At 51.2% G+C, this 27,031-nt stretch overlaps 1 long non-coding RNA gene across 1 annotated transcript; it reads left to right on the top strand.

The window, feature by feature from the left end:
- Positions 1-13,462: 13,462 nt before the first annotated feature.
- On the top strand, positions 13,463-24,673 carry LOC139080868 (uncharacterized). Its single transcript, XR_011535694.1, has 3 exons — positions 13,463-13,824; positions 13,965-14,135; positions 24,377-24,673. It is a non-coding gene; the product is annotated as an uncharacterized lncRNA (long non-coding RNA).
- The last annotated feature ends 2,358 nt before the right edge of the window (positions 24,674-27,031 follow it).

Here is a 27,031-nt window from a genome sequence, read left to right as displayed (position 1 = left end):
TGGCTTTGTGCAAGTCATATTTCTGCTCTGGAACTCCGTTTCTCCTCGTGTAGAATGAAGAAATCAGACCAGGATTTCTCCTAGGCTCGAACGCCCTGCTGTAGTCAGCCGCCCCTAGTTCATGGTTAGGTCTGCTTGCCAGCTGCCAGCCCCTCATAGTGCCTCATCTTCTGTGACCCTTAGGCCTCCTCCAAAAGGCAGACACCATCTGCAGAGGGGCCATCAGACCCTTCACAGCTGTGGCAGGCATCGCATGCACGTGCACGCATGTGTGTGTGTGTCAGGGGTGCTTTGGAAACCAGCCTGAGTGTGTCGATATTCTCTGCTTTTGAAGTGAATCTCTAGACTGACGTTAACAAAGGGAGGTCGGAGCTTGGCAGCCTGGAAGGAAATCGCTATTAGCTCTTCCCACCCCATGTCCAGCCTCCCCAGCAATATCTGGAGCATCTGAGTGTGGCGGAGGGGCTGCCCCTGTGTTGTGGGGTAATAGTCTCCTCTGTCTGTCTGTCTGCCTGTCTGCCTGTCTGTCTGTCTGTCTGTCTCTCGATCTCTCTCCCTCTCTCTCACCCTCCCTCCCATTGCCGTAACTTCATAAGGAAAAGGAGCTCTGAGAGCAGTGCCGCATGAGATGTTCTCTTCCTGGAAGAATGGTCAGCCTTCATAAGGCTACAGACACTTTATAGAACACTCTCTCTTTTCCTTCTGAGGTACATTGGTGGCCTTGAGGGGACACAATTGATCTGATCTTACCATGGTCCTTATTAATATGTATAAGCCAAATGAACTAACGGGCTGACGTTTAAAAAAGGAACTCTGAAAGGGTCACCTTATCTTTCCCACACCCCCGGAAAGGACTGGACTCATATTGTCCCCGTAGCTGATGTCCCGGTGACATCACTGGGGCCCCTGGATCCAGCAGTGCCTGAAGTCAATCTACTTTGGATTTTTCACTTATGTGAGCCAATAAATCTGCCCCCCCCCTTTTTCGCTTTGACCAATTTAAGTTAGATTTCTGTCACTTCCATGCCAAAGATTCCTAACTGACACAGTTCCCAGAAGAACCTGCATGCCTTTTTCTTAGAAACGTTTCTTGAGGCCAAGACATCTCAGCCCTTGGTAACAGTCCAAGGTCTAGAGCCTTTGCAGACAAAAGAACTGAATGCTGTCTAATTTCACTCTCTCCTCTTGCAATGAGAGTTAATCCCCCGTGGTCAGACGGGAAGCAGAAAACGTGCCTGATAACTTTCCAAAAAGCTGTTGGAGCCGGAGAGAGAATTAGAAGCAGGATTTTCTTCAAATCCAAACAGCAGGCATGGATCAGGAGGTGGGAGAGATGCAGGAGGAAGGAGGAGAGACACCCCAGAATCCACACCCTGCAGGGCTCTCTCCTGGGACGGTAGGGAGAGATGGAGGAATTAGAAGGTCCAAAGCCAGCCTTCAAGATGCTTATCATCTAATTAGGCAGCCAGCCCTGCCCCGTCGCCAGGCTGAAGGGGGCTCCTTAAGAAGCAGGGCTAAGGACACGCAGGTCAGGCCCCACAGCCAGTCAGGCATTTGTGTAGCCTGTGACTGCCATACCAGAGACACCATGAGAAAGTGGTCCCTCCGCCCCTGGAGGAGGTTCCTTCCCGAGGTCCTCCTGGTCCAGGAATCTCACCTCCTTCCTGCCGGAGAAGAGGCCAAGGCACATCTCAGCTCAGAGCCCAGAGCCTGGAAATGGGGGTGACAATCGTTCTCTGATGCTGCCAGTGCAGGAGGGAGATGGAGTCTGAGCCCAGCGTCCCATGGTGGGTAGGGGCCAGACCTCAGGGGAAGCCGCTCTTAATCTCCATGGGTCGGGGGGCACCGGCTTGACCCATCATAAGTCTGGTTTAGATGGTTCGGGGCCACCAGCTAAAGGTCTGGTTTGCGCTCCAGTGGAAACAGAACTACGTAGGGGAGCCCTAGGAGAGATGCTCCATGGCCCACACTGGGTGATTCGGCGAAAGCAGCTGACCTCGCAGGGAGGAGCTAACCTGGAAGGCTTGCCCCCCACCGCCTCCTCAGCTGGGAGAGTCTGTTCCCATGGGCTGGGATGCCCTAATTAAACATCTCCTCCTACCCGGATTGGCCCAGAGACAGAGAGAATTAACGAGCATGCACCTGGAGCCAGGCCCTGTGCTCAGGGATCTTCTAGGAGAGCATTTCACGAGGGCACATCTATGATGAGTAAGCTGGGGCTGAGAAACTAAAAGAATCAATCCTTGCTTGTCTGAAATTCAAATTTAACTGGATGTCCTATATTTTTATGTGCTAAATCTGGGCCCCCAGATGCGGAGGGGAAGGTAAGGATTGCCCGCGCTTCTCCCTCATAGAGGGGTCTTTTGTCCGAAGGTACCTGGAGGCAGGATCCAGGGCGAGGGGCATTTCCCAACTTGCATTAGCATCCTCCTTCCACGTTGCTGGGCTCAGGTTCTCACCGCCCGCCTTTGCTGCGCCAGACCCCGCTGCCTGCCTTCAAGGGCGCTGACACTGCGCGTCTGACCACCTTGGGCCGCCCCGGGCGGCGACAGCCCGACACTTGGCCGAGAGAGAGGGGCGTACCAGCAGCGAGGCGGCACAGACCTCCTGCCCAGCAGCCAGTTACTGAACGGATGCAGCTGCAGCCGCGCAGGCCCGCTCCCTCCCCGACTTGGGGTCGTCATCGCTCCGCAGGCCCCCCGCACCCACGTCTGCTCCCCCCAACACCATCCCTCCTCCGGTGTCAGGGAAAAGAGCACAGCCTGCCTCCGTCACTGAGCTCCCTGCTCCGTGAAAGCTGCATCCGCTCCCGAGGCTCAGTCTCCCCGCCCAAGCCCAAGGGATGGGTGAGATTTCCAGCACCAACCCTCCCTGAAAGTTGCCAGCTACCAGCTGTGCCTCCTCAGGCAAGTTACCGAACCTCTCTGTGCCGCTGTTCCCCCGTAAGTAAAATGGGAACAATACGGTCTTTTGTGAGGATTACAGGAATTAACCCTCGTCCAGCGCTTGGGACAGCGCCTGACAGGGACTGAGCTCTCAGAAATCTTGGCGGCTTAGAGCCTTCTTAGACTCAGGGACTTGGAACCTCCATCCTATCCTTGTGGGAGGGTCTGTGGAATCTTTCTCTGGAGATCTGTCGCTTTAGGACTTGACTCTTCACCACCAGACACTTGTTAAACGAACTGTGTGCAGAGTGTGGCTGGCCCTTGTCCCTGGGTGGCCCCTTTGGCATGCCGGCGTCCTCTGAAAGTCTTGTAGTCAAGCAGCTTAATTTCTGCTTCGCGCTTGGTGGCCTTTCTCTTCCGGCGTCAGGTCCGGGCAGAGTTTGCTCTTCCGCAGACTCTCAGCTCACGGGCGATGGAGCACTGCCCTGGGCAGTCACCTTCTTGGCTGGGAATCGGTTCCACTCCCACTGGGCAGAGGAAACATCAGCGGGTGAGAGCTGAATAAAGAGGGGTGGGTGGGATGAAGTCTAGGCGCCTGCCTCCCTTAACCCCACCCCAGGTTTTTAGGGATGGATGGAAGAGCCCTGAGAGGCACATAGGGTGCGAATTTCACCCGGGGTTGACTTTGCTGTTTTAGCAGCAGAATATTTACGTCACAACACTAACCCACAGCCCCACGGGTAAGAAGGATAAGCACAGGGCTGCTCTGCTTGGACCAGCCTCGGACCCCCTGGGTTTCCCTTCCTTCTCCCTGTCTCCCCAGGGCGTTTCAGCCCTCATCCTGGAAAACACGGCCTCTGGTCCTCTGCCTTTTTACAGATTGGAAAACAGAGGCCTGAGGAGATAAGGGTCCCTGTCCAGGGCCACACAGGAAGTCAGTGTTTCAATTGATTCAACTGTGAGTTGGGTATAAGGTGGGTATCTGGGTATAGGGTCGTTGTAGGGTCTGGGTGGACGAGAGCATACAAAGGACATCACACAGGGTGACACCCACACCCCTAGTGACTGAAGGCTTTCTAGGGGCCAGACGCTTTTTACTTTTAACTACTGTAGAATCATACTACACGTGGTCTTTTGTGTCTGGCTTCTTTCACTCAGCATAATGTTTTCAAGGTTCATCTGTGTTGTAGTGTGGATCAGCACTTTATCCTTTTCATGGCTAAGTAATATTCCATTGTGTGCATATGCTATATTTGTTTACGGAAAAGTCCCAAGAATAATTCAGAGAACTCCCATATACCCGTCACTCAGATAAAACCATTTTTGGCATATTTGTTTTCTCTTGGCTTAGTCAGAATATGACACATAAAGCACAGGCAACTGAAGAAAAAAATAGATGAGTTAGACTTCATCAAAATTAAAACTTTTGTGCATCAAATGACACTATGAAGAAAATGAAAATGCAACTCATATTTGAAAATACTTGCAAATCATATATCTGTTGTGTCCAGAATATTTAAAGAACTCTTACAGTTGAACAATAAAAACACAAATAGCCCAACTTTAAAAATGGGCACAGGATTTGAACAGACATTTCTCCAGAGAAGATATACAATTGGCCAATAAGCATGAAAAGATGCTCGACGTCATTAGTCATTAGGGACATGCAAATCAAAACCACAATGAGATACCACTCTATACGCTAAGATGGCTATAATTTTAAAAAAAAGGAAAATAAGTGTTGGAGAGGATGTGGAGAAATTGGGGTCCTCTGACACTGCTAACGAGAATAGGAATTGGTGGGGCTGCTGAGGAAAGCACTTTGGCAGTTCCTCAAAACATTTAGCACAGAATTACCATGTGACTCAGTGAGCCCACTCCTAAGTATATATCCAGGAAAGATGAAAATATGGGTCCATGCAAAAACTTGTCCACAAATGCTCATAGCAGCATTATTTATTATAGCTAAAAAGTGGACACAACTCACATGTGCATCAGCTGATGAACGAATAAACAAAATATGGCATATGCACACAATGGAATAGTACTTAGCCATGAAAAGGATAAAGTGCTGATCCACGCTACAACACAGATGAACCTTGAAAACATTATGCTGAGTGAAAGAAGCCAGACACAAAAGACCACGTGTTGTATGATTCTATTTATGCGAAACGTTCAGAATAGGCAAAGCCAAGGAGACAGAAGGCCGATTAGTGGTTGCCAGAGGCTGGAGGGAAAGGAGGAACGGGGAATGGCTGCTCATAGGTACAGAGCTGCTTTTGGGGGTGATAAAAATGCTCTGGAATCAGTCATGATGGTTGCACAACCCTGTGAATATACTAAAAGTATGGTTAAAACACGGGAGATGAATTATGTCAATAAAAAAATTGGACAACATTCCTTAATTTTCTATGTTCTGCAACAATGGAGGGTGGGAATACCTTGGCTTTACAGCTGTGGGAGGATTTCCCCATGAAACTATCTGAGACTGGATTTTTGTTTGTTTCCTTTTGGGTTTTTTTTTTTTGCAGGCATAGTTTGTGGAAAACTTTTTCTGCCTCTTCTACAGAAATAGGTCTATTTAAATTTTCATTTTATCTCAGTTGCAGTTAATTTTGGAAAGCTGTATTTCCCTAAGAATTCATCTGTTTGGTCTAGGTTTTCACATTAAGGTGCATAGAGGTCTACAAAGTAGTCTTTTGATATTTTAAACTTCCTCTCCTTCCACAGGTGTAATTCTTCCATCTGTACCCCCGCCTTTGTTCTAGATGCTTAGCAGCCTCCCTGGCCTCTACCCTACGTGCTGGTAGCATCCCCTCGCCCAAATTGCGACAACCAAAAAAGCCTCCAGATATTGCCAGATACCCCCTGGGGGCAAAAATGCACCTGACTGAGAACCACTGTTTTAAATATTGTACTCAGGATAGATGCCCGCGAGTGAGCTTGACCAAATTAAAGGCTTTGAGCGTGTCCGCGGACCTCCATGCTGATGAGCAGCCGGCCCTCCGGCAGGACTGTGGCAGTTCAGTCTTTGTCATGAGGGTTAGGCGAATGGAGTCAGGGATGCTCATGGAAGTTGTGGGGATGCCTGTGAAAAAGTGGATCTTACACACAGCACAGTGAGTGCCTTCCACGGTGGCTTGCACGCCTCCTGGGGCGCCATCCACGCTGCAGTCGCTGGGAAGGGCTGTGCAGAGCACGTCTCCAGGCAGACAGTGTTCGTTCAGACTATGCTGTGAACACAGCTGCCTCTATGTCAGTGGGGGTCCCTGCGAAGAATAAGCGCATGGTGGCTGAGATCCTGCAGACACTCTGGGAATGGAGTAGGGGAGGCAGGGAAGGAGCAGAGAACAGAGAGAGGGCGCAGGAGCGGGGAGCCAGCCAGGCCTAGAGGGCCACACTCATGAATGGCTTGGAGTGGGGGGCACACGTGGGGACGAGCTCATGAATGGCCGTCCCAGAATGTTCACATGAGGGATATTAATAGAGCTGTTAGAGGACAGTCTGTGCTTGGCGAGGGTCAGCACAGAAGCTGGGCTGAGTGCTTGCGAAGCAAGCCCTGTGACAGGCCCACCACAGGAAGTGGGGATGGCCTGGCAAGGCTCCGAAGGCCACTGGCCAGCTCTTCTCCCCTGACGTTACTGCCCAGTGAAGGTGGCCATCCCCCGCGGGCTCAGAGGTCGAGCTGCATCCTCCTGGACATGGGGGACCTGGGGCCGTTCTCCCTCATTTAAAAGGCTGTGTGGGACAATGTGAGGAACTGGGACAGTAGCGGGGGTGTGACAGGAAAATCAGAAAGGGGCATTGTCCCAAGTGTACTGGTGTCCCCTCAAATCCACATCCACCCAGAACACCACAATGTGACCTTAGTTGGAAGTATTGTCTTTGCAGATGTAATTAGTTGAGATGAAGTCATACTGGAGTAGAGTGGGCCCTAAATCCAATGGGACTGGAGTCCTTATAGGGAGAGCAAAGACGCAGGTACAGACAGACACACGGGAGGAAAGGCACATAAAAACGGAGGCAGAGGTTGGAGCGATGTGTCAACAAGCCGAGGAACTCCAAGGATTGCTGGCAGCCACCGGAAGCTGGAAGAGGCAAGAAAGGATCCTCCCCCCGGAGCCTTCAGACGGAGCACGGCCCTGCCAGCACCTTGATCTCAGACTCCCAGCCGCCACCCCCAGTGTGGTGCTTCATTACGGCAGCCGCAGGAAAGAACACAGGCATCCTGTGTTTGCGAAGCGTCTTTGGCCTGGGCCTCTCACGTCCTAAGGTCTATGCCTCAGGTCTCTGGGGAACTGAGACCTTAATGGGGCAACACTGTGCAGCAAGGCAGAGATTGGGGTCCTGGAGTCAGCTCGCCTGGGTTCAGATGTCAGTCCCCCTCTTACTAGCTGTGGCAGATGAATCTCCAAGGACGGCCACAAGATCTCCCACCCAATACTCTTCCTACAACGGGGCTTTGACTCTCCTCCCATCAAAAAGTGGGTCCACATTCCCTCCTCTTGAATCTGGACGGGTTTGTGACTATGGCAGAAGTAACACTCTGTGGGTTCTCAGGCTAAGTCATAAAGGCCGAAGAAGTTTGTGCTCCTCACCAGAACACTTGTGTCAGAGCACTGGGCCGCCGCGGAAGGAGGCCGACAGCCCTGAGGCCGCCATGCTGCGAGGAAGCCCAAACTAGCCACCTGGAGAAGCCCTGAGGCCACAGGAAGGGAGAGAAATGTCTGGCCAGCCCCCTGCAGCGGCACAGAAGACCCTGAGCCAGAAACCCCACAGACCGTCCCAAGCTTCCTGCCCACGGAAATCACGAGACAGAATAAAGTGATCACTGTTGTTGTTTTCAGCCGCTAAGTTTTGGGCTGATTTGTTGCACAGCAGCTGATCACTGAATGCCAGCTGTGTACCTTGGGCAAGCTACTGTGGCCTCTCAATGCCTCACCTGTAATAACCGCACCCACCAGGGGGAGAAAGACTAGATGAAATGATATATGTAAGGCATTTATCACAGGGCCTGGCGCAAGTAAGCGCTCCATCCAAATTAGCAATCATGCCCATTATTACGCTATATAACTATACAAGAGATAGTTAGTGTGCATAACTCCCACCAAGAAATCAGTTGCACCCATTTTGGGGGCCAGGAAAACTGATCCACCAGCCCCAGTCACGCCTTCAGAGATTGCAGCCCCTGTGGACACCCTGACAGTGATCGCCTGCGAAACGACACGCTGCCCCAGGATCACGCAGCTGAACCCCTCCCAGGCTCCTGATCCACAGGGGCAGAGCTGGGAGAGATGCAGTCAACACGAGCCTGAAGATGTGGGGACGGACTCTCCCCAGAGCCACCCGAGGGAGCGTGGCCTCCGACCTGTCAGCCCAGTCATGCTGATTTTGGACCTCTGGCCTCCAGAAGTGGGGGAGTTCTGTTGTTGAAGGCAGTAAGTTTGTGGTAATTTGTTCCAGTAGTTGAGGGACACTAACAGCGAGGGGAGGAGGAAACCCACAGAAACAGGTCCGGGAGGAATTTCGCTCCTGGTGTGTTCCCTTTCTCACCCACCCCCTCCCTTCTCCCGCTAATGCACACCCCAGCACTCCCCACCCCCTTTAAAATAATTTAACCTGTTGCGGTAAACAGGCATCAACTTTGAAACTAAACACATTTTTAAATCTTTGAAGGAAAGAAGAGCGGGAAAAAAGCAAGCCCACGCTCATCTCCGTCTCTCTCTCCTCTCCCCGCCAGCCTCTCCTCTTCCCAGCAACACGCCTCCGCCGGCGGTGGGCACCCGCAGGCCCTGGGCCCAGCTCTGCTGTCAGCACCCAGGCCAGCGGGATGGTTGCAAACTCTGTCACTCTCACGGCTGATAAAGCCCCACGACCTGCTCGTCTGGAGCCTGGGCCTCTGGTCCTGATAAGTTGGGCCTGTCAGCACCGTGTCCACACCTGCTCCTGGCCTGGCCTCCCCGAGCCCACCCCTGCTCTGGGCTTCCGGCTGCCTGTTTTCAGCCAAGCCCTGGCCACCGTGCCTAGGCCAGGCCACAGTCACCTTGAGATGACCCCAGGGAGCCAGGCCTGCAGCCTCAGGATTGGGGAGGGCAGTTCATTCAGGACTTGGGGTAGGTCCACCGTGACAGAGACTGCTGTTCAGGCCCCTATTTCCAGATTCATCCATGGAGGCAGCATCCTAGCCCTTCCTACAGCAGCCAGCTAGACCAGGGGTGTGATCTTGACCCCTGGGAGACATTTGGCAACGCCCAACACATTACTGGTTGTCACAACTAGGGAGCAGGGGGAGGCCAGGAACCGCCAAATATCCTACACTGCACAGGGCAGCCCCCCAACAAAGAAGCATCTGGCCCCAAATGGCAACAGGGCTGAGGCTGAGAAACCTCGAGCTGGACAACACAGGAGCAAGCCTGAAGGTGAGGCCTCCAAACGCACCACCCGCAGATGAAAAGCCAAGTCTAAGCACTCCTGGGGGCCTGGGCGTGGACCAGAGGCCACCCTCAGCTCCACATGGCTCGGGAAAGGCCAGACCATGCCAGCATCTCCCCAGGCCAGCTCCCCAGGGGCCCAGCCAGGCCCTTCCCTTCCCTCAGGGATCAAATGCAGGTACTTCTTGATGCTGCAGCCCCTTGGCCAAGGTCATCCCAGGAATGACACGGAAATAAGAGCTACTGTCTTCCCCGTGCCAACCATGAGCCAGGCACCATGCCAAGTGTTGTTGTTCCTCTCGGTGTTTGCATACACACCTCGGGGAGGAGGGGATTGTCACCAAGCCCATTTTACAGCCAAGAAAACTGGGGCTCAGCGCTGTTAACTGACTTACCCAAGGTCACCATTATGGTCGTGTGGAAGCCCCAGACCCCAGGACCTCAGAATTACCTTATTTGGAAATAGGGTCTTCACAGAGCTAATCAAATTTAAATGAGGTCATTAGGGTGGGTCCTAATCCAAGATGATTGTCATCCTTATAAAAATGGGAAATTGGGACACAGAGACATGCACACATATGAACATAAAGCCAGTAGTGAGGGTGATGCTTGTACAAACCAAGGAGCCCCAAAGACAGCCAGTAGACAGCCAGCAGCTGGGGGAGACGCAGCAGGTGCTCCCTCACATCCTCAGAAGAAACCGACCCTGCTGACACCTTGATCTTGGACTTCCCGTCTCCAGACTGGGAGACGGGGAGTCCTGCTGTTCGAGCCCCCCAGTCTGTGGTCCTGTAAGAGCCCAGCAAGCTCACACAGCCGCCCAGCCCCTGGGGTGGGCTCCAGGTGGAGCTCAGCCCTTCCCGCTCCAGGCAGCCTCTGCCCACACTTCTGTCATTCCTTCTGGGGCAGGAGTCCTAACACTCAACAGGTCGCTTCAAGTAAGGACTCAGCTTCCAGAAGCTTCATTTGTTGCTGCTCATAAGACCTAAAATAATGCTGCTAAATAACACACTTAATCCGTATAGGCAAGCACCATCCCAGGCTGTGCAGTGCAGTGCTTTTACCGTAACGAATAATTTGGCTGAGCCACACAGATAGTTAGTGAGTCATTAGGAGTAGAACCTGGACCCTGGAGGTCCGAATGACAGACTTGGGTTCAAAGCCCGTTTCTACCACCCACCAGTTGTGTGACTTTAGGCGAATCACTCAGGATCTTCCAGCCTCGGGTTCCCCGGGCTGTAAAATGGGTGGAACACGAGTGTCTACCTCACAGGTTCTCAGGAAGTTAAGTGACATGATGCCTATAAACTGCTCAGCACAATTCTTGGCACACTCTATCCCCTCAATAACTAGCTGTTATGATTATTACTCTTATTATGACTCCATCTTCTGGTCCCAGGAAGATTGATGGGGGGGCGGCTAACGACGATCGTTGACTTTCATCTCTGGGGGCCCCCTGTGCTGTTTTCCAGCCCTGCCATGTTTCTCAGATCTGGAGCTAAGAAGACCTGGGAGATTCAGGAGAGGGGTGCCGGGGCCCGCCCCCCACGCTTTATTCACACGGTTCCCGGAGGAAGTCACATGGGTGATCACACGCCGAGCATGAAGTGCTGTCAGCAGCTCCGCCACGTTCCGGGAATTCTTCAACCCCGTGCCGGCCCAAGGGGAGTGTGCGCGTGTGCAAGCGTGATGAGAGCCTGAGCTGCCATCACACAGGACGTCTTTGCCCAGTGCAGAATAACCGAGGTCCCGCACGAGGCACTGAGGTCCTCCCATCCCAATCCCTGCAGGCACCGCCAGCCGAGCCTGGGGCCACTTCCACCAACACACCAGCATCTGTTCCCGGTAGGAGAGCTGGAGAACCTCTCAGGGAAGGGAGAGCGGCCCAGGACGGGCGCCCCTAAGAGCTCCTCCGGGCCCTCCTGCTTCTGAGAGACAGGCTGGGTCTTCCCCAACTCCCTGGGGCTCAGCAAGCGTCAGTAACACCAACCACGAGCCTGACACTCTGCTGGGCAGAGGGGACCCCAAAATGTCCCTGCCCTCAAGGAATTTGTCGTGAAGAAGGAGGGAAAAACCAATGCATTTTTTTTGTTGTATTTTGCTTTGCTATGTTATTCATTACAAAGGCCAGATCTCACAAAGTTTTCTCCCAAAACCCAGAAATCAGTGATCAAAAAGTAACAGAAGAGAAAGCCTTGAGCCACATCATAAAAACGTGCACGTGCAGGCTAGGGGGAGGGGGTGGCAGGTGACCAGCCTTTGGTTTTCTTTAATTTTATTTTTTGAGAAAGAGTAACACATGCTCACGGTAATGAAAAGGAAATTGAACTTCTGGAAAGGGCGTGCCCATGCGGACCACATCCCTCAGGCTGCTCCCCTCCCAACATGCACCCATCCACTTCTGACATCTCCTTCCACGGACACCTCATCCACACACAAGTGCATCCATGTCTGTGCCTGATAATGCGTCCAGTATTTTGCGTCTCTCTCCTTTTTCACTTGAATTACCAAGCTATTCAAGTACTAAATCAAATTACCTTGGTGACAATTCTATATGAACACATATAGACCAAATAGCGTAATCATGTAACATAAAGTCTGAGCATGAAATGAGGGTGATGGTAAAAACCAGGCAGCGGACATAAGCCAGGACTCCCGAGACACACGTATCTTAGAAAGAGCCGGGAGCGACCCAGCTAAAGCCAAGTTGAATATAGCTCAACAACTGAACCACATTTTCTGAGTGTTTCTCGTGTCTCCTAAGTGTGCGACAGGAGGCCTGGGGATAGGAGACGCCTTGGGCCTGGCTCTGAGCCCCCACAGGCTCTGAGCCATCAGTCCTCACATCCCAGCGACTCCCAGGGAGACAGTCTGGGGTTCGGAGGGAACCAAGCTCACCAGGCTTTGGGGAAGACACACACATCATTTCCCTCAGGGCTTCCCTCTACTTGTTTCGAGAATTCCGGCAGCCTCCTAGTCTTTCAAAGTCTCCAGGAATCCCAGCTACAGAGAAAGCACAGGAATGGGAGCCCACTAGGGCTGGCCAGTAAGCGACGAGTCCCCTTGTGGGTCAGCACTGTGGACAAGGGCCCCAGGCCCTTTCTAGCTGCGCCCTCCACGTCCCCGTCCTGCCTCCTGTAGTGGTCTAATCCTTGTTTGCCCAGGCAGCCCATTTACAGAGGGGCACAGCCACCAGCCCGGATTTCTAGACCCCATTGCCCAAGCATGACCAGGGCAGTGCCCTGTTGGGTTACACCTCAGGTCACTCAACACGTGTTTTTGAGTACCTACTATGTGCCAAACCCTGGAGGTAGAATGGCGAGTGGCCAGCGGCAGTGTACACAAAGCTCCCATCCTAATGGGGACCACACATACAGGTGACGAGTGGTAGCAAAGGGTCCTACGGACACAGGGAGAAGGAGAATTGGCCTGAGGTTGGCCTGGGCAGGCCATTCTGAGGAAGTGACGTTGACGCTGAGTGAGTGGGGCTCAGCTGAGCAAGGAGGAGAGGGCAGCAGGTGGGCAGGCCTTGGCCAAAGAAATTGGCATGTTGGAGAACAGTGTGTGGCTGGAGCATGGGCAGAGAGGCAGTCAGGCTGGACCTTGGGGGGACTTCTGGGCTGGGACAGCTGGCCCCTCACTGGCTCACACTCGCAGCCCGGCCCCGGGAGCTCCAGGATCCAAGATGGCCACTGCTTCTGAGCATCCCCCTCCTTTTGGGCGCACACCCCGGAATGAGGCAGAAAGCACAGGAGACAAAGGGACAGTCAAAAAAGGCCAAATGCAGCGGGAAGGTCAGGCGGCACCGGGAATGGGCAGCTCCGGCCCTCGCCTTCCCGCTTGCCTGGCGCAGGCAGGAAGGGCTGGAACCAGCTCCAGAATTTCATGGGCGGGGCCGGTGGGGAGAGGGGCCCATGACCACCAGCCACTGGGCAGTCCCATTGGTCCTGCAGGCTGACCTCACTGCCCAGGCCCGCGGGAGCCCGTCCTGGGGCCACATTCCACGCTGAAGAGCCCCTCTCCAGGCCTTGGTTGGCGCCAATGTCTTTTTAGGAACGAAAGGTCTAATTTTAGTGTCCCGGCCTTCGACACCTTCTCAAAATAGCTCCCTGTTTTCCCTCTTGTCCCTGCCCCTTCCTTGGAGAAGGTGAACCCCCTGCGTCCCCATGATCCGAACTGGTGAGCACAGGCCCACATCCTTGTATGGGTTTCGGTGGAGGGACCCGTGTCCCTGCCGCGTGTTCCGTGTGACCAGACCCAGAGGACTCAGCTCGGGAGAGGGCAGCGCATGGCCCACCAGGCCGGGGTCCCATAGCAACAGCAGCCGCCGGAGCTCATCCTGCCTCCCCCATGTCGTCTGCCAGCTCAGGGCGGCACATACGCCTGTGACTCTCATCCAGGTCCCCACCCCACTGGACATCCGGCCCACCTAAGCCCAGCCTCTACTATAGGAATCCTGGGTCGGCTGACACCGTGCCCCAGGGCAGCCGCTGTGTTCCATTTTGCAGGTTCTGTCTCATTGTGGTATTGATAATAACAATTGCTAGGCTTCTCTGAGCATTGACCATGGTGCCAGGAGCTTCTCGCGCACAACTTCATTTACTCCTCGCAGGCATCCTCTGAGATGAGAACTTTATTGTTCCCCCAGGTTGTGGAGTCACCAAGGGGTGGAACTGGGATGTGAACTCAGGAAATTTGACCCGCAGCCTCTGCTTCGCTGTCCGCATGGGGTTGCCCACGATCCTCATGCAGCCCTCTCTCCACGGCCTCTGTCCAGTCCCTTCTTTGGAGTACTCCATTTCAGATTCTTCTAGACCTCGTAAGTACGCAGGCCAGAGGGGTTGTCCCACTTGCCTGAGGTTACACAGAACCCTAGTGTTGGATGAAGACACCCAGCTCCAAAGTCCTAGGATGTAGGTGGCATTCCTGGAAGGAGGGTGTGGCTCCCGTGAGAAGTGATGTGTCTGAGACAGTCGTGTGTTGTCCTACACCCAGACAAAGAAGGTGATCCCAGGAAACAGCCGGGCATGTACATCCCGGCCTGGAAAGGCTTGGCCAGCAGCCCTTTCCCTCACCGGCCCTGTGCTCAGCGGCAGAAAACCTTTCTAAAGGGGCCACCAGCAGGCCCAGTGATCGGTGGCTGGGAAGCAGATTCAGGAGGCACCCAGGGACACTGCCCATCGGGACTCATAGTCCTGCTGGGAGATGGACATGTCACAAAGGGGAAAAGGTAGAGCGGGCCCTCCCGGGCCTCCTCCTGCTGTAATCAGAGCCCAAACCCCACATCCAGGGGCTCCCCAGAGGGATTGTGCGTGGCGGGAGCTCCCTCCTGGGGCCCTGGGGCCTGGCTCCTGTGATGGTCTCCTGGCCTACAACCCGGGAGTCGGATCACGCTGCCCACGCTCGTCGGTGCCAGGGTTGGGGGAGGGAAGGTACAGACAGGGTGGATGGGACCTGGCAGTGCACTCAGTCAGACGGCCCGGGAAGAGCATCGGGGTCTCGGGCAGCTCCTCCAAGGCCCCAAACTGTCTAGGTTCATCCGAGCCTTTGGCTGTCAGGACAGGAAAATGCAATTTATCATCGGAGTGGATAAAGAGCCACTCTTCTGAAAGGAGCCGGAGACCGGCCACCTTCCTGGTCGCTGCCACCGCCAGAGTCGGTGCTTGGTGGCAGGAGGGTGGGCACAGGCGCCAGGCTAGAGGGAGCAGCGGAAGAAGAGGGGGACTTTTCCACGGCCGGAAGGGGTGCCAAGCCTTGAAATGACCAGAGGGACTGAAGCTAACACTGCACTTCCCATGTGGGTGACACAGGGGCTGCAAACTCAACCCCTCAGAGGCGCCAGGTAAGTAGTGCAAGGGGCGAAGCAACCAGGTGACAAACAGCATCTGACCTTGGGCCCAGGTATGGGGACGTCGCAGGGCATGCGGAGGGCTGTGGGGACCTGGGGACCTTGTCTGAAGGGAGCAGCTCAGCGGGTCTGAGTGCCGTCTGGGGGCAACGTACCGGTATTGTCAGATGCACAAGTCAATTCGAAATCTTCTGCAGAAGTCTGATTTTTTATTCTTGGTCAAAATTTTTAAAATATTTCTTTTACTGTTAAAAATTTTTAGCAAAACGCGTCTGCAGGAGGTACCCAGCTGTGGAGAGGGCTAGGGGACAGCATCTGCTGTGAGATGATGCTTTTCTTTTTTACAAAGCACGTTGTCTTGTAGAATTGTCACCCTGACCCTGTGAGCAGACTAGGCAGGTCTGCTGTGTTCATCCTACAGATTAGGAAAACTGAGGCCCAGATGCGTGGAGTACTTTGCAAGTGTCACACAGCAGAGGCAGAGAAGGGACTTCAACTCAGGTCCCTCTGATTCCGAAGGGGTGCTCCTTCCGCTCAGCCACGGCGAGGCTGTGTGGTGAGGGAAGGGGTGGGGCTGCCTGCAGGAATGGGAGCCACTGTCTGCAGTTTTGCACCGGGAGAGCCAACCCCACCCTGGTACCCGAACTCCCAGCTCCCTGCTCTCAGCACCCTGAGAAAAGCTAAGGGTGGAGATAAGGTTGCTGAGGTGCTGATGGGGCATGTGACGTGAAGATTTTTGCAGCTCCCGAGACAGCCCCCACCCTCCGCAGGCCTGGCTGGTGGAATGCCAAAAAGAAAGGTCAGGTGATGGCCAGGGCGTCGCTGATGGACAGATTCCAGTGTCAATCTCAGGAGCCCCAGGCTGAGACCTGCCCTACCTCCAAGGCCCCCTCCCCAGCCGAGGGCTTCCTGTGTCTCACCTGTCGGGCTCCTCACCCTCCAGAAGGTCCTCGAATCACTGGGGCTTGCCTGCCCCTCGGGAGTCCACAGCCCTGAGATCGGAGATCCCCGGCGGGGGAAGGGCAGCCGAGATGCCTCCAGGACAGGAGCGAACTGGGCTGCCGAGGACCCTCCCTTTGAGACTATCCAGCATTCCTCGTGCCCTAAAGGAGACCCAAGGGAAGCCACTTAGGACCAAAGACACCCCTCCGCCACCAGTTCAACCCACCAATGCAGGAGGCTCCAGCCTCTGAACGCCCAGGACACACACACACCTTGGAAGCACCTGCTTAGTGCCTCCCCTGACTTAACTCTGGGGCCTGCTGCCCACCCCTCCCCTGGCTTAATGGCTGCTTCTGGGGTGCGGGTCCTGTCTCGGGTCCAGTCGCTTTCCCCGCTGGAGGCTCCGGCCAGCCCGGGATGTTCTGCCAGCCCTGCTCAGAAACTGATGCCCCAACCACCCACCTGTTTGCCGGTTGGGCCGTCTAGACCCGGCCTTTCCAACGGAACTAAACTGAAGCCCCCTCCCACCACCAGGACTGGGTTTTGTTGTTTGTTTAAAATCTCAGATCTTTTATATGTTTTAACTTATGAATATTATGATGTCTGCCTTGCCAGCCTTTTTCTAGAAAACCAATTATTTCTGAAGTCAAGTGGAACTTTCCCTGCAGCCCTGTTGTGAAAGATGCAGGAGACACTGGAAAATCGGGCAATGTCCCCGAGTGCCCCGCGGGGCGGACACCAGTGTGGCTGTTACTGGGCTGGAGGAAGGAGTTTCTGGGTCTTTCCTTGCCCCGTCCCCTCAGTTCTGTCTTACCAGGAGCCCAATTCTGTTCTTACTCAGGGAATGGTACAGAGGGCGTCAGAAATACAGGCCCACGCTGGGCTCTGGCTGCTGACAGGCCGCCCACACCAGGCCTGGGGAGGGGGAGGGAACCAACACTTGCGGGCCACCTATTACGACTTGGTGCTTTTACATGCTGACTCATTGAACCCTGACGCTAACCTGGGCATTAGGCATCATTACCCCATTTTACTGGTGAGCCAACAGGCTCAGAGAGATGAAGCAACTTGCCCAAGGTCACATAGCCCTCAATAGGCAGAGCTGGGATTTGAACTGAGGTCTGTGTCACTGTAAGATCTATGCCCTTTTCAGTGCACCAGGCACGACTCTCAGGGAAGACAGAGTAAGGTTGGCTCTGATCACTATGCAGCTGATCCCAGACAGGAGGGGGACAGGCGCTCCTTCACAGTCTAGGAGTGCCAACACAGGGACCAGGATCTCCTGCAAGAGTTCCCTTGCCTCGCCTGCTGGCCTCAGGCTGAGCCGCTGCTCTGTATTCTCAGTCTGGCCAGCGAGGAGAGAGCCGGCAGTGTCACCCAGGTGAAGAGAGAGCCTTCACTGCCACCTGCTGGACACACAGCAGGAGCATTTCCAGTGGACCCTGCATCCCCAAAGTCATCCCCGGCCACAGGAAAGGGTGGGGGTGAGACAACGGAGGGCAGGGGCACAGGCCAGGCTGCCTCTCAGGAGGTTAGCTCCTAAACTTGACCCTACAAAAGGCGTGGGTATTCTTCCTGCCAGAACCTTAGAAAGTTGCAGCTGGAAGGCTCAAAGCAGGACGGATGGATGGATGGATGGATGGATAGATGGACGGATGGATGACAGGATGGATGGGTGGATGGATGGATGGATGGATGGGTGGATGGATGGATGGATGGATGGATGGATGACAGGATGGATGACAGGATGGATGGATGGATGGATGGATGGATGGATGGATGACAGGATGGATGGGTGGATGGATGGATGGATGGATGGATGACAGGATGAATGGACAAATGGATGAAGGCGTGTCTGCTGCCAAGAGCCAGGCTGGGAGGAAGGCTGGCTAATTGCTGTAGCGTGGAACAAGGCAATTTTCTGCACAATGCCCCGGCTGTTTGAGTTCAGAGAGAACGATCAGAGAGGCCAGCTGCGGCCTCATGTCATCTCTATTTCTGATCAGCCCAAAATTTTCACAACAATCATGACCATCAGGAGCCTGTGGCCGCTGCCACTATACACCTCCCCTATGTTCCCTCTCCCAGCCTAACGACCCACCCGCCTGCGCTGAGGAGGAACCCTGGAGAAGTGGGCAGCTCAGCTGGAGGGAGGAAAAGAGGAGCAGATCTGGTGCTGTGCCCCACAGCTAACATCTATTGAGTGTGTCCTTTCTGCCAAATCTTATGCCCAGGACACTACACTCAGGCTCTCGTTGAGTCTGACTGATCAGTGAGGGTGGGAGGGAGGCCTCCACTCAGAGGGGAACATCAGCGTCCACAGCCCTCAGTCCAGATAGCGGTCCCCAGGACCCAGTCCTGCTGACCACCTTCTGCTGAGTAGGCCACAAAGGGAGAAGCATCATGGAGTAGTTAAGCCGGCAGCCCTGGGGCCAGACTGCCTGTCCTGGACATCACCCATCAGCAGTGTGATCTTGAGCAAGTTACTTAACCTCTCTGAGCCCCACTTTCTGCATCTGTGATATAGAGATCGTGATAGCACCTACCCAGTGCGCCTGGTCTTCCAGCTGGCACAGCGCCAATTCTGACTGGCAACAGTGCCATATGGTTGTTACATTGTGTTCTTTTATTATAAAAAATGTCAAACATCATAAAAGTTGAGAAAACAGTATAAGAACCCCCATAAATCCGTCATCATCATTTTGCCATATTTGTTTCACCCAATCTTTTTCTTTCATTAAAGCGTTACACACACAGAAAATGTTCTTATTGATAGAAACAGGCACAAAGCGTACAGCTTGATGGATTTTTACAGTGAACCAGACAGATCAAGGTACAGAACATTCTCAGCCCCCCAAAACCTCCCTCATACCCCCCACGTTCCCACCAAGGGTAACCACCGTTCTGACTTCTATCATCGGTGATAAGTTTTGCCTGTTCGGGCAATTTATAAGATGGAGTCACTCAGTACGTACTCTTTTGTACCCTTCTTGTTCTTGAGATCAAGTTTGTAAGATTCATCCACATAGTCGTGTGTGTACGTGTGTGTGTGTGTGCTGTGGTTCTGCCTTCCTCGTTGCTGTTTATATGTATGAATGAGCCACAATTCGTCCACTGTAATGTTGGTGGACGTTTGGGTTGTTATCTGTTATAATTCTGCCGTGGAAATTCTTGTCCATGTGTTTTGGTACATATATACACATACTTATTTTTCTGGTTATGCACCTAGGAGTGGAATTGCTGGATCATAGGGTGTGTGCGTGTTCAGCTTCAGTAGATGCTTCCACAGAGGGTTTCAAAGAGGTTGCATCAATTGACACTCTCACCTGCCGCGTATGAGAGTTCCAGTCGCTCCACATTCTCACCAACACCTGGCATTGTCATTTTTAAATATTTTATCCACTCTGGTGGGTGCATAATGGTATCTCATTGTGGTCTTAGTTTGCACATCCCTGACGACTAATAATACTGACCACTTTTCATATGCTTATCAGCCATTCGCATCTCCTCTTTTGTGAAATGCCTTTCAAGTTTTGCCCAGTTTTCTAGTAGATTGCCATTTTCTTATTGATTGGTAGTTCTTTATACATTCTGGATAGAAATCCTTTGTCCCATATATGTATTGCAAATATCTTTTCCCACTTGGCGACTTACATTTTAACTTTCTTAATGGTGTCTTAGCAGATCTTAATTTTAATGTAACCCCATTCATTAGTCTTTCCCTTTATGGAAAAGTGTTTTTAGACTCCTATTTAAGAAATCCCTCAAGATCAGAAATACTCTCTTGGTTTATCTTTTAGAAGAGGTGTTGCTTAATCTTTCACATTTGGGTCTATGATCTACTCGGAATTGGTCTGCATATATGGTGTAAGGTGTCAAGGTTCTTTTTCTCCATTTGGATATCCAGTTGAGACAGCACCATCTACTTAAAAATGCTGTAGTTGACTAACACGTGTGGTTGTTGTTCACCAGGTGACTATAAATGCATGCCTCTACTTCTGGACTTTCTACTTTTTTCCATTTGTCTATTTATCTATCCTTGCACCCAAACCACACTGTTTTAATTACTGTAGGTTGTGGTGAGCTTTAACATAAACAGCTTTACTTTAGCCAATGCCACACATCTTCACCAACATTTGCAGAACTCAACCTTTTTAATTTTAGCTCTTCTAGAGAGTGGTCTTTTGTTGTGGTTTTAGTTTCCATTTTCCTGCTGAGAAATTATGTTAAGCACTTTTTATGTGCTTATTGGGCATTCATATATCTTCTTTTGGGAAGTGTCCATTCAGGTTTTTGCCCATTTTTTCTTGGGTTCTCTTTTTATTAATGGATTTGTAGGATTTGCTTGTATATTCTGCGTACAAGTCCTTTTGCCAGATGTGTATATTGTGAATATTATCTCCCAGTCTGTAGCTTGTTTTTCATTTTTTTGCTTTCATTTACGTTGACTTAATGAGCAGTTTTTACTGTTGCTGGAATGCAAATTATCAATTTTCTATTATATGTAATGCTTTTTGCTGTTCTCTGTAATTAAATTTTGTCTCCTGCAAGCTTACAAAGATACTCTCTTATGTTTTCTTTTAGAAGCTTTATGATTATAGCTTTTATGTTTAGGTTTATGATCCATTTTTATCCCTGCTTTGGGGTTAATTTGCTCTTCTTTTTCTAGCTTCTTAAGGTAGAAACTCAGAATATTTATTTTTAAATCTTTCATTTAAAACTGCAGACTTCCTTCTAAGGACTACTTTAGCTGAATCTTACAATTTTTGATGCATTCGTTTTTTATTATCATTGAGTTTAAAATAGCTCCTAATTTCTCTTTTGATTTCTCCTTTGGACCATGGATTATTTAGAAGAGTGTTGTTTAATTATCAAGCATATAGGGCTTTTCTAGACGACTCATTTTTTTTTATTTCTAATTCAACTCTTTTCTGGTCAAACAACATATTCTGTAAGATTTTTGTGTTTTCCCTTTAGTCTGTCCGTTTTTGCTTCATTGCATTTTGAAAGTCCATTATTAGGCGAATAATCACGTAGGATTGGTATGTCTTTCCAATGAAATCTCCCTTTCATCATTATGAAATGTCCTTATTTACCCCTGGTAACATTCCTTGTCTTAAAGCCTATATGGTTTGATATTAACATAACCACACAAATTTTATAATGATTGCTAGGATGTGGTATATGATTTTCTATTCTTACTGCCAACCTATTTGTGTCTTTATATTAAAATGTGTGGCTTGTAGCAGCACATGGTTGAGTCTTGTTGTTTTGACCCTACTGGATAACCTCTGGCCTTTAATTAGAAGATTTCGTTCATTTACATTTAGTGTAATTATTGATACGGTTGGGTGTGTCTATCATCTTCCTATTTTCTATTTATTCTTCTTCCTCTTTGTTACTCCTTTCCTGACTTCTTTTAGGCTAACTGAATAACTTTATATTCCATTTTGTTGCCTTTATTCATTTTTTAGCTATGCCTTTTTATACTGCTCTAGAGATTATAATATACACTGTTAAGTTTCCAGACCTAGGATTAATATTTTACCACTTCAGGTAAAAGGTAAATACATTAAGACAGCATAATTCCATTTAACCTCCTTCTTGGTGCTATGAATGTTATATATTTCACTTCCACCTAGGTTACAAACTCCCAAATACGAAATAATTATTTGTGCTTTAAACAGTTACCTGTTAAAAACATTAAGAAAATAAAAGTTAGTTTTACTTTTAGCCATGCATTTACCCTTTCTGGTGCCTTCCATGCCCTCATGGACATCAGTTTCCCCCTTTGCATCATTTCCTTTCAAATTAAAGTACTTCCTTCAGCATATCTGGTCATGCAGTTCTGCTGAAGACAGATTTTCTCAACTCTTCTTTCTGTCTGAAATAGTCTTTATTTCACTCTCATATTTGAAGGCTATCTTAGCTGAATACAGAATTCTGCATTAACAGTTTTTTCCCCCAGCACCTTAAAGGCGGTCATTCCACTGTCTTCTAGCCTCTGTTGTTTCTGATGAGAAGACTGTCAGTCTATATTCAAAGTTCCCCACTTGCCTCCAAAATGGCTTCTTATCACTCGTTAGTTCAAATCAAGATCCAAAAAGGATCCTCACATTGCGTTTGGTAATTATGGTTGTTTAGTCCCTTTTAATCTGAACAGCTCTTGCTCCCTGACACCTTGTGTGTGCGTCTATGCACATGTGTGTGTGATTGATTTTTGAAGGACTGGGTCAGTTGTCCTAAGGAATGTCCCTCATCCTAAATTTGTCTGATTTTTTCCCTCATGGTAGGTACTTCTCCCTCTAAACTTAACTTGTGCCAATATCCTCTAAACTTCCTGTAAACTAGACACTGATCTGCAAGACTGATTAGATTCCAGTTTGTCGATTTTGTATTTTATATTGTTTGACATGAAATGTAGTGAACGACAGCTCTCCATCTACCTCATAGGGTTGTCAGGGGAGCAAAGGATCACAAAGCATTCCTCAGCACCTGGCTTACAGCAAGGACACCTAAACGCTAGCTAGTGTCATTATCATCACCCAGTTATGCCAGAGATGACAAATTGGCAGTCCGATCTTGTTTTTCAGTTTTAAATTAATTCTCAACACTTAAAAATCTGGAAATTTTATATAAGATTCTAGATCCCTGGCTTCTCTGGCAGCCCTGGGTCCCTCTTTCTGCATGGTCTCAACCAGCTGCAGGGAGCTGCCAATGATTCCCGCAGGGGGATCCACTCGCTCCAGTTCAGTCTTTGTCCTCTCAGGTCACATGGGTTTGTACCTCCTGCTCTAGGCTCACTTTGTGTCTTGTCTGAAGAGCAGGGACTTTTCTGAGGTCCTCTTCCTGTAGCTTCAGATCTTTAGAGAGGCTGTGACTGCCACTGCTGAGAGGAGTCCATATCAACTCAACCAGTATTCTCTGAGTCCTTTACCCAATCAACTAAGGCAACAAAGGCCATTCTCAACAACCATTCTGTCACATCCCAGGGCTCTCCAAAGGGTTCCATGGTTACTATCAAGGACCAGGTGAACCAACACCTGGGAAGAAATTTTGACCCCATCAGTGAAGAATTTAGTCTCTGTGGTGAGAAATGGACAAAGCTACTGGTTGGCCAACGGTGGGGAAGTAGGAAGGACTTGCCATGGTTCACACAATTCATACTTGTCTATAAGGCAAAACCAAGACGCCAGTGTACACTCATTTCCCTACCAACATTGTTTCTCAAGAGGAAGGGCCACATATCAAAACTCAAACATTTGTGGACGAAAAAGTCCATCCCCAGAGTAGGCAAGAGGTACTACTTGGGCAATAACTCAAGCCTGATAATATTAATTAGTATTGAAGAAAAGTCATAGTGAATTAGTGTCAAGCTTAGCTGACTTGATCCAACAGGTCATGAGATTTGAAAGAGGAGATATTTTAAAATATGAGGACATTATCTCTATTTCTGAGAAAATAAACCGCTAACAGACAGTAGACTCATACGTTGGAAAAACATTTTTTGAGCACTTATTGTGAGCTCTATTAGAACAGGCACTGTTCTAGGCGCTTGGGACGTATCAGCAAACAAACCAACCTAAAATCCCTGCCTTGGCATAGCTCACACTCTAGGGAGTAAAATCTAGGAGCTGTCCCATTACGGAAATTAACTCTGTGCAGACGCTCAACGCTGATCCTGATGTTCTGAAAATACTGCATTGGAATTAACCACAAGAATCATATTAAATCCCATTGTTTATGGAATTCCACACCAGGCAGACACAATAACGGACTCTAGTGACTCAGGGGGGCTCAGGACACACCGAATCCCTTAGTCACACAGGGGAGACACATTACCCTAAGATTAAACAGGAGATGTTGCCACAGAGACACAGGGAACTCCAGGAGCTCATTCCAGGCAGACCACATCCGGTCCAGGAAGGAGGTGGGCATGAAAGTCAGAGACGCGCTGGGATAGAGTCGTATGTAGGCTGCTTGTAACTCTCACTTGGCACAAGGGGATGAGCAAGCGAACTCACACGGACACATTTGTGCCTGAGGTCAGGATTCCTGCGGGACACGCAAATAAGGCAATCACAGAATCGACCTGAAGCGGACAGGTACCTAGAGACTCTCCATCTCTCACAGCCGTAGCCACCACGTTTTTCTTGTCCACCATCCATTTTAACAAGTATGCTTCACTTTTCCTTCCAGGAGACCTCCCCCCCCCCACTCCTGTCTCTACGGTTTGGGTGATGCTAACCACTCTGACACCTTCTTTCCAGGAAGGAAACACCTTCTTTCCAGGCCAGGCCACAGAGATGGAACTTTTGCTGAGACGCCTGGGCAAGAGACAGCCTCTGTCCACTGGGATGAAATGGGATCAAAGGCTCTCAGGAAGCCATTTTCCTCCCTCATGGAGTAAGCCACATGCACAGGAAGCCCTCACAATGGAAGCGTATCCAGGGGACGGAGAGATGCAGAATCCTAATGACAGCACTTGAACCCCTGGATCCAGCTATACCTGAACCCATGTAACACTTCTCATTAACATGAGCCAATAAATCCCCCATTATGCTTAAGCCCAGCTTGAACTGGGTTTCCACTACTATTTGGTAGAACCATGGTACCTATAAATGGTGCCCACCTTCTCCTCCCCACTTTCTTCTCCAAGCCCAGGGTCAGAGTATGTCTTGTAGTGACATTGGCACCCTCTCCACTCTAATGTCCAAAGGAGCTTCCCTTCCTCCCACTCTCTGCCCCTTTCTTGGTGGCAGTTGCTTCCAGCCCCTCTCCCTCCTGATCCCCCTGCCTCCTCTCCTTACCCGCTGACCAGGGGCTGGGTGGGCCTGAGGGGCTTGAATCTGGGCTTGGGCTGGCCTCCAGTGACATGAGGCTGTCATCCTGGACGCCATAATGGTTGTTCCCAAGGAGCCAGTACGTTTTCATCTTCCCTATGCCCTGAGAGGGGGGACCAAGGCCACACTGACCGACTCATTGACTGCCCATTCCGTCAGCTTCTGGGAGGAGAAGCATCGGACTGCTTCCTGGGGGCAAGACCACGTCTCCCACCCCCTGGGCTACCTCATGGATCAGAACAGGGCAGACGCTCAGGAAACATTCATGGAACCAATGAATGACCCACAGCGGCCTCTCAGAGGTCCTCACCAAGCACAGGAAGGGATGGCATGGATGATCCAGGGCCACAAATGATCCCAGAGTCTTCTAGATTCGTCTGGGTAACCTGTTACTATGTGTGCAGCCAACTGTCCATCCCAACTGTTCTTGTCTTGTGTTATTAATCCAACCTAGTTTTCTGGGCTGCCCTGACTGGGTTTTGTAGGCACATAGGCTGAGCCAACCAGGGTGATGACAAGAGAAGGAATCATGGCTGAGAAAGAGAAATGCAGCCCCCGACCTTCGGGAGCTGACTGGGCACTCACAGCTGGGCCCTGGTGCTCTCCTGTTGAACATAATGTCACGGAACATCAGTGTCAGACAAGGCCACTCTGTGACCACGTGGCTCAACACCAAAAAGATCCCCCGTAATCATGTCTGAACACAGACAAAGCAGGAATATTGTCCAAGCCGCAAATACAAACATCCCCTCTCCCAGCTCATGAGTGACTGCTATTTCTTCACCAGTTATAGCTTTGGCCTCGCTTCGGTCTCCCTCCCTACAGAGAAAACGTGTTGAGATACGGAATCATTGAATCGTCCCTGCTCTCTGACAGCACCCAACCCAGAGCAAAGCCCCACTTCCTTAGACTTTCCCCCAAATCACCCAAGTTAAGCCTGAGTCCTCTAAGTCTTTTCTACACTCTCCTACTGAAACGCCCCTGTCCCCATGGGGTGCTTTCTCATCCTCTGCAGCGAGGAGGAAACCCAGCCTGTTCAACCCGGCTGTGCCCCTGGTGGTGCCGGCTGGAGGGCGTTGATAGAAATGGAGGTTCCACTGGGATCCCACGACGTACTCCGCAGGTTACAGAGGACTGTGGAACAGCAGAGCGAGGCGACAGCTTGACAACTCCCTTCTGAAAAAGAATTAGCTCCAACCCCTGGGGTAAGAAAACCAAGGAAGAAGTCAAAGTATGAGGGTGTACCCTTCAAATGACCCCCAAATGCTTCTAGAACCTTCCAGCAGAATTCTCTATCAAAGATGAGGACCCCACAGTCAACGTAGGTCTTGCTTTTTGCCCACAGCAAACCCTCACCTTGACCTTGATTTCCCCTTGAAATGCAATCTCACAGGCACCGTCTTTCGTGCAGGTGTGGCTTGTGGTTGAGCTGATGCTCCACGCCAAACACGGTTCATGAAAAAGACCACCTCAGCTGCAGTGCCAAGGAAGGCTTCCTGGAGGAGGAGGCATTGAGCTGAGCTTCAGGGGAAGGGTGGAATTTAAATATGAGAGAGGCACAGGAGGGGCATTATGAGAGGGGAGAGCAGAGGGAGCAGGCAGGACCTGGAGCAGGCTGGTTTGGGGAAGGGCACACGGTGCCACACATTCGCAGCTAAGAGGCCGGATGGAGGAGAAGGCTGGGGTTTGCCGGGTGCGCATGTGGAAGCCCCCGGGGGCAAAAGGGGTCTCAGGAGAGATTTTTCTGGCAGTAGCGGCAGCGCAGATCAGAATAGGCAGAGCAGGTGAGAAGGCGGATGGAGACTGCCTGCTTGTGTTTAAGTTCTGTCTCCCCGGAGAGGAAGACAGGGCCACGCGGCTTAGGGCGGGGGGGAGCGCTGGGGGGCAAGCGAGTGGTGGGTGGGAGTGGGCAGGTCAAGCCAGAGAACGACCCCGGGAGCCGTGGGCACCCGGGCCGTGGACTGAGGGTCTGCTCTGCGTGAGACTCTGCTGGGAGCTTTGGACGACTTTTCTCGTCTAATCTCAACATCAGACCTGTGGATCGGGCATTTTTATCCCAGAAGAGCAGACTGCGGCTCAGAG

This window comes from Equus przewalskii, chromosome 2, assembly GCF_037783145.1.
Source record: "Equus przewalskii isolate Varuska chromosome 2, EquPr2, whole genome shotgun sequence".
NCBI lineage: Eukaryota > Metazoa > Chordata > Mammalia > Perissodactyla > Equidae > Equus > Equus przewalskii.
The sequence above is the reverse complement of the archived record's forward strand: the minus strand, read 5'-3'. Positions and strand labels throughout refer to the sequence as shown.